Source organism: Nicotiana tabacum, chromosome 8 (genome assembly GCF_000715075.1).
Source record: "Nicotiana tabacum cultivar K326 chromosome 8, ASM71507v2, whole genome shotgun sequence".
NCBI classification, from domain to species: domain Eukaryota; kingdom Viridiplantae; phylum Streptophyta; class Magnoliopsida; order Solanales; family Solanaceae; genus Nicotiana; species Nicotiana tabacum.
The window spans coordinates 71,693,725-71,706,827 of NC_134087.1; positions in this window are offsets into that span (position 1 = coordinate 71,693,725).

Consider the following 13,103-nt stretch of genomic DNA (forward strand, 5'->3'; position numbering starts at 1 on the left):
AGCTCCAGTATGATGATCCGCATTTGCTTGTCCTTAAGGACAAAGTTCAATATGATGATGCCAGAGATGTGACCATTGGTGATGATGGGGTGTTGAGGATGTAGGGCCGGATTTGTGTGCCCAATGTGGATGGGCTTCGGGAGTTGATTCTGAAGGAGGATCATAGCTCACGATATTGCATTCATCCAGGTGCCACGAAGATGTATCAGGATTTGAGGTAGTACTATTAGTGGAGAAGAATGAAGAAAGACATTGTGGGATTTGTATCTAGGTATCTCAATTGTCAGCAGGTGAAATATGGGCATCAGAGACCGGGTGGCTTGCTTCAGCGGATAGATATTCCAGAGTGGAAGTGGGAGAGGATCACTATGGAATTTGTTTTTAGGCTTCCACAAACTTTCAGAAAGTTCGATGCTATTTGGGTGATTATGGATCGGCTGACCAAATCCGCGCACTTCATTCCTGTATGTACTACCTATTCTTCAGAGCGGTTGGCAGAGATCTATATCCGGGAGATTGTTTGTTTGCATGGTGTCCCAGTTTCCATCATTTCAGATAGGGGCACTCAGTTTACATCGTAGTTTTAGAGGTCTGTGCAGTGAGAGTTGGGTACTCAGGTTGAGTTGAGCACAACGTTTCACCCTCAGACGGACGGGCAGTCCGAGCGCACTATTCAAATATTGGAGGACATGTTGCGAGCTTGTGTCATTGATTTCGAAGGGTCATGGGATCAGTTTCTATAGCTTGGAGAGTTTGCTTATAACAACAACTACCATTCGAGTATTCAGATAGCTCCATATGAGGCTTTGTATGGGAGACGGTGTAGATCTCCAGTTGGTTGGTTCGAGCCCGGTGGGTCTAGGCTATTAAGAACAGACTTGGTGCAGGATGACTTAGAAAAGGTGAAGGTGATTCAGGAGAGGCTTCGTACAGCGCAGTCGAGGCAAAAGAGCTCTGCTGATAGGAAGGTTCAGGATGTGTCCTACATGGTTAGCGAGAAAGTTCTGTTGAAGGTTTCACCCATGAAGGGTGTTATGAGATTTGGGAAGAAAGGGAAATTGAGTCCGCGGTTCATTGGACCTTTTGAGGTGCTTCAGAGGATTGGGGAGGTGGCTTATGAGCTTGCTTTGCCACCCAGCTTGTCGAGTGTGCATCTATTATTTCATGTTTCTATGCTCCAGAAGTATATTGTGGATCTGTCTCATGTTCTAGATTTCAGCACGGTTCAGTTGGATAATGATTTGACTTATGATGTAGAGCCAGTAGCTATTTTGAGTCGTCAGGTTTGGAAGTTGAGGTCAAAGGAAATAGCTTCAATGAAAGTGCAATGGAGAGGTCGGCTCGTAGAGGAGGCTGCCTGGGAGACCGAGCAGGTGATGCGGAGTAGATATCCTCACCCGTTTGAGGCTTCAGGTATATTTCTTGACTCGTTCGAGTACGAATGTTTGTTTAAGTTGGGGAGGATGTGACGACCCGGCCAGTCATCTCATGAGTTATCGCTCCGTTTCCCCCCATTTATTCTTCTTTATGCTTTGTTTATCCGTGTTTTTTGATATCGGGTTGGTCGGATCGAGTTCGGAAAGGATTTGGTAAGGGTTGAGACACTTAGTCTCTTTAGAGTGAGTTTAAGTTGGAAAAGTCAACTAGATGTTGACTTATGTGTTAGAGGGCTTGGATGTGAGTTTTGATGGTTCGGTTAGCTTCGGGAGGTGATTTGTGACTTAGGAGCGTGATCGAAATAAATTTTGGAGGTTCGTAGTAGATTTAGGCTTGAATTGGAGAAGTTGATATTTTGACGATTTTCGGTTGGTAGGAGAGATTTTGATATAGGGGTCGGAATGGAATTTCGAGAGTTGTAGTAGTTCCGTTGTGTGATTTGGGATGTGTGTGCAAAATTTCAGGTCATTCAGACATGGTTTGGTTGGGTTTTTGATCGAAAGCGTAATTTGGATGATTTTAGGAAATTTGGCTTGAATCCGATAAGTTTTGGTTAATTTGATGTTGTTTGAGCTGTTTTGATGATTGAAACAAGTTTGAATATGGTATTGGGATATGTTTGTGCTTTTGGTTGAGGTCCCGGGGGCCTCGGGGTGATTTTGGATGGTTAACGGAGAAGTTGGAATTTTGTTGCAGCTGCTGAATTTGCTGCTTCTGGTATTTCCGCACCTGCAGAATGGGGACTGCAGGTGCGATACCGCAGGTTCGATGAGAGAGGTCGCAAAAGCGGAAAGTGCTGATGGAGTCAAGGACCGCAGAAACGGTAAGATGGACCGCATCTGCGATGTCGCATATGCGAATGTGGGATCGCAGATGCGAAAAATAGTAAGTTAAGTGATTTCCGCAGAAGTGGAGAAACAACCGCAAATGCGGTACTGCAGAAGCGGGTAATGGGTCGCAGATGCGAAAAGCTCTGGGCAGAAAGTATAAATTGTGGCCTTCGCGAATTTTCAGTTATTTCACCATTTTTTCTCTCGGCTTTGGAGCTTTTTGGGCGATTTGAAAGAGGGATTTCAAGGGAACTTTATTGAGGTAAGGAATTTGGACTTAAAACTCGTTCCTATGCTATTATTTCACGGATTATAGCTAGAAATTATGGGAATTAAGGGTGAAAATTGGGGAAACTAGTGCTTGGGAACTTAGACCTTTAATTGAGGATTTGAAGGACCATTTGGGGTCAGATTTCTAAACTTTTGATATGTATGAACTCGTGGGGAGATAAAGAATCTATTGAGGTAAAAATTATTGAATTCCAAGACGCGGGCCTGGGGGTCGGATTTTGGTAATTTTGGGATTTATGCCAGTTATTGATTGTTTTCGCTTAGGCATTGTTCCCTTAGCATATTTTGACGTCCTCGTTCTAATTTTGGATAGATTCGACGCGTAGTTGAGGCCAATTCGAGGGGCGTCGCTGTCGCACCTCCTTTTTACCGCGCCCGCGGGGCGCGTGGGGAGTTTTCTCCAATTGAAGGACAGTCGAAACGGGATTTATTTAATTACTTCAGAATCGCCACCTGGGAATTTTAAGGCGTCCCAAGTCACCGGTTTTAATCCCTGAATCGAGGAGAATATGACTCTGTTATTTATTCTGCGAACCAGAAATCCTGAGTAAGGAATTCTGTTAATCCGGAAGAAGGTGTTAGGCATTTCCGAATTCCGTGGTTCTAGCACGGTCGCTCAACTGTTTTTATTATTGGCTTAATTATCTTGATTTTATTAAATATGTTTTTATTGCATGATTTTACTACCGCTTTTACTTATTGTTTACAATTATATAAACGAATTACGCGTACGTATATTCGTATTATATACCTTTCATAATTACGGGGATCATGTCACGCATACGTGTACACAATATAATTGATCATATTATATCCTTTATTACAAATTCATATGTTCGTGATTTAAAATAGAATTATGAACGTCACCACCCTTATATTTAAACAGTGAACTGCACATCCCGGGTTATATGAAATTATTTTAACATTTTTGGAGAAATCCTTTTATTAAATATTCGCTCGAAATTGCGCGTACGCATAATCCGAATTTGCTTTTAAAAATATAGTCAGGGTACGCGAACGCATCCCTAATTGCGCAAAATTTTTGTAATGATATTATGGATTTTCCACAAAATTGTTTATTATATCTACACATTTTTATATGAAATTCCTGAAAAATTCACATTTTAGGGGATGCCTTTAAATTCTTTTAAAAGAATTCATAATTTATTAAATATTGCCCGTCGACTATAGTTTCCGAGTATAAATTATATTCATCCACACTATTCAAATTCGAAGAAAAGAATAAAATATGATTTTTAGCAAATACAACATATATATATATATGCCAAAGAATGAATTGTATATGAAACTAACAAAATGATTTATGAAGGGAAGAAGTATTTTTTTTTTGAACAATTTTTCATTATTTATTTTAGTGCAAATTCTATTTCTAATTGCCATTGATATAAAGTGTTGCAATTTGTACTTGTACATCTCATCTTATTCTCATATGCTTGCTTTTAATCTAATAGGCCTAATTATTTTGTTAATTCTGCTTATGGTTGAACGTAAAATATATATAATCTAACCGATTTGATTCTCAATTTATGTGAACCGTTGCTAAATACTAAACATTCACATTGTAAAATTCCTAGGCCATTTGTTATTAAGAGAGAGAGCAAATCTACATAATTGACTTAATAAGATGATATTGCATACAACATTATTCGTCATATTTTGGCATTTGCAAACATATCAGAAGATACTAATGCAACTTTCGACTATTGATTATAAACACAACCAAGGTTGTGCCAAAAGATAGCAAATTGCAACCAACATCATCTAGCTTTAAACAATAACTAACTTACTAACAAAATAAACTAATAGCGTATTTTTCCTTGATATTTCCATATTATGCTATACCTGGCTAACAATAACATAAAGTGTAAGTAAAAGCCAACTTTCTGCCATGCTTCCTATTTACACAACTCAAAGATAACTAAACTAATGAAATTTTGACATGGATAACATTATTACAAAGTTTTATATGAATTTCAAAATAAGACAATTAACTTGTAGCCATCGAGTCGAACTCACTACTGGTTAACCAACATGAAATCAAAGCTGAAATTTTTAACTAAAGAACTCAAATGAATAGAAGACAGTATTACAATTCAAACTTTATTTATTTGTCATGTTGAATCTCTTTCTAACATAGAATTTAAAAGATATGTACCTGAAAATGAAGGTAGAAGGAGTAAATTTCAGCAGTAGCAACAGTAATCAAATTAGCAGAATAGCAGTATACAGCAAGTCTGACCAAGACCCGTTAACCCAGATGAACAGTGACAGAAACTTGAGGAAAAATTTCAGATTCAAACTGAACAATATCCACAAACAAACAACGGACAGATTCTAGAACAACATTTTTTAGATTTCAGTTTCTTTCCTATTTCAAATTCAGCTTCCTGATTTTCTGTTTCTACATTTGTATCTGTGTCAGATTGTGTACGTGTGTGAGTGTTCTATTTTCTGTTTCTTTTCTATTTTTCTTTCTTCTTCTCAGATTTCTGTTTCTCTCAAATGTATATGTATTTCTGTGTGCATTTTCTATGCTTTAGAAATCAGCCTCTCTTAAAATTCTCTGAAAAATGAACTCTAAAATCTCTGTCTGAAAACTAATTTCTCTCTCTCAAATTCCTTCTTAAAAATCTGCTCAAGATCTCACTTTTCCCTCTTCTGATATCTCTTTTCTTTCTGTCTCAAAGCTCTCTCTTTTTTTCTTCTTGTTCTCTCAAATCTCTCAATCTCTTCCTATGTTTTTTTCAAATCTGATGGCCTCCTGTATTTATACAGGTCTGGTCCTATCTTTTTAAGTGCTGCCTGGACCCCCTTTCTTCTTTAAAAATCAGAAAGTTCCATTAAAACTGCTTTTTAATACTTTAAGTGATCTTATCCTGATTTTAAGCAGCCCCATTACCCTTTGTTCCCCATTATTATCTTAAACTATAGCCATTAACATTCCAGTTTCAGCCCACTATGCTATCATATTACCCTCACTATTCTGTCCCAGAAATACCCTCAGAAATCCTACTGTGATTACTATTATTACTGCTGTCAAACTTAAAATCTAACAATACAGATTTTTTTAAAATCTGTTCAAACCTGATTATTAATCTGATTTAAGACAGCTACAACCAATCCTAAAGTTTTGGACTGAATCCTAACTAAGAATGTAACCTTCTAACATAATTACATCTAATCAACATTTGTAAAATCACACTGAATTCAACATAACAATTTAAACAGAACTTCAATATTGAGTTAGGATCAAACACACACAGGAGCATTGTCAATATACTGACAATGCCCTGTTCAGAAAACAATATATACACAACATTCATTTGAATTTACTGATTTGCAAACAAACATGATTTAATTGACGAGTATTAATCAGTTGACTATTTACAACATTTGTCCATAATCAGTCTAAAACAAAAGAAACAGACTGTTTCAATCAGCATTTTCAGAAACAAGATTTATAACACAACTGATCGACGAACTTAATCGAGTCGATCACACACATTGTAATTAATCACAACCAACAGAAACAATTCATTTATTTGACTAATCATACGGGCATGAGACAAAGATGACATAATTAATCAAATAAAAACATGAAAAATTAACAGGTTATTAAACAAACAATTATTCATGTAAGAAACAAAAAAGAAATAAGGAAAGTACCTCTAAATCTTTAACTTCAACCGGACTCGAACTCAACTTGGATTTGGACTTTGTTTGAAATCAAACAGACCTTAGTCGAAGTATTTTCCACTGAAAATACTTCGACTAAGGTCGATTAAACCTCAATCTTTATTTAATTCGGGCAGAATCCAAAAGTCTGGTATTTCTAGGGTTCCTGAAGATTCGATTTGGGACTTAACCATTTCTGGTCAGATTCGAGGGGAACCAACAATGACACAAGGGTGAGGGAAACCTAAGGGTGATTTGGTGTTAGTTTAGAACAAATCTGGGTAAGTTCTTGTTTGGTCCGAACCTTCAAAAGAAGATTCGAAGAGTTCTGAAGGGATTCGAACCAAACCAAAACCAGATCCATAACGAGGCATGCTAGGGGGTACTATGGTGTTAACTAGGGGTTGTTTGGTTTAGATCTAAGCTCGGCTCGAATCTTCAAATGAAGATTCGAGAACCTTCAAGAAGATTCGAGCCAAGTGGCTAGCATATCTGGATAGAGGATGTTCAGGGGGTTCTGGGGTGTTATTTTGGTGACCGGCGGCGTTGTTGCCGCCGGGTTTCAGGCGATGGGATCCTAGGGCGTCTAGGGTTAGGGGTGGGTTTCGGAAGATGATGATGAACAGTGGAGAGGGGGGTGTTAAGTTAGGGGGCCGGGGTAGGGGTTTGGGCTTATATAGGGGTGGGGTGGATTGATCTCATCCGTTGGATCAATTAAGATGCACGGTTGAGATCAATCCACTTATCCAAACGACATCGTTTGATTTAAGTTGGGGAAAGGGGTCAACCCGGGGTTGAAATGGATCGGGTTTGGGTGAGTTTTTAAGACCGTGGGATCAAGATGGATGAACGGTTCAGATCTAGTTGCCCTAAACGTCGTCGTTTCATTTATGCTGGGGCTGAACTGGACCGTTTGATTGCAATGAATCAACGGCCCAGATTAAAAATCCAGAAGCGACGTCGTTTGAGTCCTGTATGGGACTGGTTGACATGGACCGGGTCCTTTGAGTATTTGGGTCTGATTTTTGTTTAAAAATTCTTGGCCCAGGTCCGTTTCTATCATTTCCCATTCTTTCATTTTCTAATTAAATTCCTAATTATTAAATTCCTAATTAAAATTATAAAAATAAAATTACCCTTACAAAGATAAATTACCTATTAATACATAGACAACACATTAATCACACATTGAAATATTAAAACTAGAACAGACACATATTTTTGTTATTTTATTTTTTGAATCAATTATTAAATGCATAATCAAATCCTAGATATGCATGCAACATATATTTTTATTTTTATTTTCATTTTTTTATGACAAAGTAAACATTTACGGATATAAGACAAATATTTAACAAACATCACACAAATTCAAAAATTGCACAGTAAAAGAAATTTCATTTATTTTTGATTTATTTTGGAGTAGTTTTTCGTAAGGCGAAAATCACGTGCTCACAGTCGCGAGCTGGATATTTGACCGATTCGAGATGAGTAATGATTGTAAATGATGTTCTAAGGGTTTGAAACCCTGTATTGCACATCGCAGTGCAATATTGAGGTGAGGCACACGCTTAATGACGAGCGTGGGGTCGTGCACTATTGAGGTTTGTGACTTGGTTCGTCCCGATTGATGATTTTACCGCGTATTTGACTGAAAACTATTTGCTATCATCATTATTTGGGCTGAATGTCATATTTGGGCTTCGTGCCAACTATTTGAACCCTTCGGGGATTTTTATTGATATTTCCTCACTGTTTTGACTTTATACTTGAACTCAGTCATGTTAGTTTCCACTGTGTTCGTACTCGGCCATGTTTACTCAGTTTTAATACTTAAATGATATTTTTAAATGATATTTGGGCTGAGAAACACTGTTTTACTATTGCCCGAGTGGCTTGTGAGGATTTTTGACTGAGTGAGGCTGAGGGCCTATGTTGTGAGGAAACATTTGATACTGATTATGAGGCCGAGGACTTGAGATGTGTACGCCACGAGGTGGCTTGATTGATATGAGGCCGATGGCCTAGTGATGATGCCACGAGGTAGCTTGATATTGCGGTTGGGCCGTAAAAGGGCCTCTCCAGGAGTTTGTACACCCCTAGTGAGCGCGGGTACCCATTGTTATGTGAGAGCCCGAGGGGATGGTATTGTTCTATGTGATTGCCCGAGGGGCTGGTACTATTCTGAGATGTTCCCCGAGAGGCGAATTTGTTGATACTGTGCCCGAGAGGCGAACCTTTATGTGGTTACTTTTTATAATTGACTGTCAATTACCTGCTTAATCATTGAAAAAGGCTTTTCATAAAACTACATTTGAGATAAAGAATTTTACCTATCTTTCACCGATTTCCTAATTTTACTTGGTTTTACTGCTTTATTATAGAATGTTTTGTGCCTTACGTGATTTCTTGCTTTCAGTCTTTATTTACATTTGTTACTCACTGAGTTGGAGTGCTCACTTTACTCCCTGCACCCCTGTGTGAAGATTCAGGCGTTGCTGATCCTGCAAGTGCGAGTTGAGAGCTCCCGGCGGACATTCGGAGTTCACGAGGTAGCTGCTTGACGTCCGCAGACCCGTGTTTCTCCCTCTTTATCATTTCTATCTCATATCAGACATTTGTAATTGTTGTAGACCTTTAAGTCTTGTGTTAGGTTTTATAGATGCTCATGACTAGTGACACCCCGATTTCGGGCTGTGTTGGGTTGTTCTTCCGCGTATTTATGATATTATCTGTTACGTTGGATTATTTTATCATGTTTTAGATTGTTTTCCTATTGTTTAACTGTTTAACATCGAATTGGGGATAGTTGGCTGGCCTTGTCTTCACGAGAGGCGATATCACGACCGGGTCCGGATTTAGGGCCGTGACACTTTTACAGTTGATCTGAATGTAAAAATCTAGGCGCGCGATGTAATTGTGGAAAGAACTGATGAAAGAACAATTATTTGAGCTTGTTGATCTCTTGAGATGTTTTTATGAGAATTAAAAATTAAAAAAAAAAGTTGCTTATGAAATTCTAACCAAAAAAAAAGTTACAAAAGAAAAGGGAACAACGAAGAGATATTGTCAGTTCCATTCAAATAAAAAAAATATATATATGAAAGTTGTGAATTGGGTTTTAAAAAGGGAGGTCGATTGCTTAAAAGAATATGAAAGACAATCGTGCTTGAGCGATAAAAGTAAAAGTGTAGTGCCTGCAGAGAATTTGAGTCACTATTATCTATATTTATCCTTCCATTTTCTAAGCCTACATTACAACCTTGTAAAAGTCCTGCATGATCTCAACTCAGAGACTCCTATATTAGTAGAGAACTACATAATAGTCAAGCTTATGGCAATTTCCAGTAGTTTGAGGTACTTCTTTGTTGAGAGTGAGCGAATTTTTCTATTCATGCATTTCTCTGTTCTTTATCTATACATTGTGTGATATATGGGCATCTCTCTTCATCTAGTGAGACACATTTGAGATTAGAAAATATTGTTATTTCAATTCTCAAAAAGTGAATTTAAGTACGGTTAAAGGTTGTTTAAACTGGTGAATTGGTCTTAGTCAATTCTTCTCTGTCAAAACCTCTCATGATTTCACTTAAGTGTTTAGTTACTATGTTTATTTGTTTTCTTTACTCGAGGACGAGTAAAAGTTTAAGTATGGGAGAATTTGATAGTGCATTTTACCAGATGTTAACCACATAATTTCTCTCATAAAAAAATATAAATTATCATGTTTCCTCCATATTCTTAACTTTATTTTGCAGGAATAATTATAGCAGAATTATTGTGCGCAACATGAAAAAAGAAAAATACAATAAAGAAGTGTAAGATCGAGCTATGATTCATTACTGTCGTGACAATGCACCAAGTATCGATTTGCCATGATGAAATCAATGAAATCTAAACTTAGAATTGCAGAATTCTCATCTCTGTAAATTCAAAATCTAGACTTGCCATTCAAATCTAGCACCAAATCGAGAATTCGAATTCTCATATCTGCAAATGCAAAATCTAGATTTTCCATGGAAATCTAGCACCAAATCGAGAAGTCATCATGAAATTTTCTTATATAAGAAGATGTTGCCGATCAGAAGAGCATGACAGTAGAGAGAAAGCTTAGAACTAGAAGTCTGAATCCAAAATCTTAATAAGCTTCTCTATTTTATTTCTTTCACTAGTATCGAGTTATCTTTTCTTTTAAATCACAATAGTGGTTTAGTTGTTGTTTCTAAATAAATTTTAGTGTAGGAAATTACTCTAGTTCCTGCTTTTAATTAAATAGGGGAATTATTCTTCTTGAATATTTCTTTCTATTTTCTTATTTAATGGACACGAATATTTTCATTGTTAGTACTAGTTCCAGTATGGAGTAACTTTTCTTGTGTTGGGAGAAAGACGGATCTTAATATTTCTACATAATAGTAGATATTATTCCTCAAATTCACATGCTTGATCTAGAATTTATTTAACTTTTATCTCCTTTTACAGTTAGACGTTATTTAATTTATTAACATCTATCTATCTTGTACTACATATTAACTGTTTATTAATTCTGTAATCGAGAGAGGCAGAAGAAATAATATAGTTAAATGTAGTATTGATAAATGTTAATATTTATTCAGTAACATCTATCTCTTTTGTGTTATAATTAATTTTACACTTATTTGTAATCGAGATAGGCAAATGGTATAATAATCAATTATAACAAGTAGGGTAACCGAAAGGGACTTACTATCAAGAGCATGTTTTAGTTCAATCATATATTTCTGGTTCTTTAGTATTATTATTTTGAAGATTAATTTGTATAACCGAGAGGAGTGCAATTAATTATTCAACTTGAGTAATAATATATATTTGTAACCGTGAGAGGCATTTATACATTTTTGAGAAAGAGAAATTGAAGAATAATAATTCTACCATATAATAAAAATATTAAGTGAAGTCAAGATCCCAACACCTTTTATTATATTTGTGAAAAATAAAATATTTTCTACTACTCTATTTATGCCTTTTTAGTTAGTTAATTTACAATTCAACTCTTTCTGATTTTCTCAAATAGTAATTAAAACAAGAAACATCTGTAGAATAGATAAACCAATCTCTATGGGTTCGACATCTTTCTATACTATAATTTGACAGAGTACGAGTTCAGTTTATACACACGCTAGATACTCGTCATAGACCGAGCGGGAGATGCGGATCAGATATCCTCACCTATTTGAAACACTTAGTTGGTTGGCTCGGGTTCAGAAAGGTTTTGGCGAGGTTTGAGACACTTAATCTCTTTTGAGTGAGTTTAAGTTGGAAAAGTCAACCGGATATTGACTTATGTGAAATAGGCTCGAATGTGAATTTCGATAATTCGGATAGCTTCAGGAGATGATTTGGTACTTAGAAACGTGATCGGAATGGGTTTTGGAGGCCCGAAGTAGATTTAGGCATGAATTGGCGAAGTTGGATTTTGGCGTTTTCCGGTGGATAGGTGATATTTTGATATAGGGGTCAGAATGGAATTCCGGGAGTTGCAGTAGGTCTGCTATATCATTTGGGATGTGTGTGCAAAATTTCAAGTTATTCGGACGTGTTTTGATAGGCTTTTTGATCAAAAGCAAAATTTAGAAGATTTTGGAATCTTAGGCTTGAATTCGATGTGATTTGGTGTTTTGATGTTGTTTTGAGCGTCCCAAAGGTTGGAACAAGTTTGAATGATGTTATGGGATATGTTGGCATGTTTGGTTGAGGTCCCGAGGGCCTCGGGATGGATTCGGAAGGTTGACGGGGAGTTTGGTATTTTGGAGGAGCTGCAGAATTTGCTGCTTCTGATATTTCCGCACCTGCGGATTGGGGACCGCAAGTGCGACGCCGCAGATTTGAAGAGGAGCTGCAGAAGCGGAGGTTGGCCATTTGGAGCTTGGCCGCAGATGCGGTTCCTAGGCACATATGCGGTCGTGAATGACTTAAGTGAAAACCGCAGAAGCGATTGGTGGACCGCAGGTGCAATTTTGCTGGGCCAGAAAGTATATAAACTCCCCTTCACAAATTTTGAGTTGTTCTTCACCATTTTTATTCGGGTTTGAGCTTGAGGGAGCTATTTAATGAGGGATTTCATTGAGGTAAGGATTTTGGACCCTAAACTCGTTTCTATGGTGTTATTTCACTGATTTGACTTGAAAATTAATGTAAATTAAGGGTTAAAATTGAGAAAACTAGGGCTTGAGATTGGAGACCTTTGAGCAAGGATTTGAGGGGCCATTTTTGATTGGATTTTAGTACTTTTGATATGTCTGAACTCGTGGGGAGATAAGGAGTCTATTGATGTGAATTTTATTGAATTCCGAGGCGTGGGCCCAGGGGTTGGGTTTGGTTAATTTCGGGATTTGTGTAGTAATTTGATTTCTTTCGAGTGGGCTTTGTGTCCTTAGCATATTTTGATGGTTATGTACTGATTTTGGATAGATTTGGAGCATCCGGATGCCAATTCGAGAGGAAAAGGCATCGCGGGCTAGAGTTTGGACCGGATTGAGGTGAGTAATTATTGTAAACGTTATCCTGAGGGTATGAAACCCCATATTTCATATCGTTGTGCTATTGTAAGGTGACACACATGCTAGATGACGAGCGTGGGGTCATGCACTATTGGGGATTGTGACTTAGTCCGTCCCGAACTACTGTTTTACTACGTATTTGATTGAAAACTGTTTGCTATCATTATATTTTGGGTTGAATGCGTTATTTGGGCCTCGTGCCAACTGTTTTGGACCCTTAGGGGATTTTTACTACTATTCCTCACTGTTTTGACTTTATACTTGTCCTCAGTCATGCTATATTTTACTATTTTCATAACTCAGCCCTATT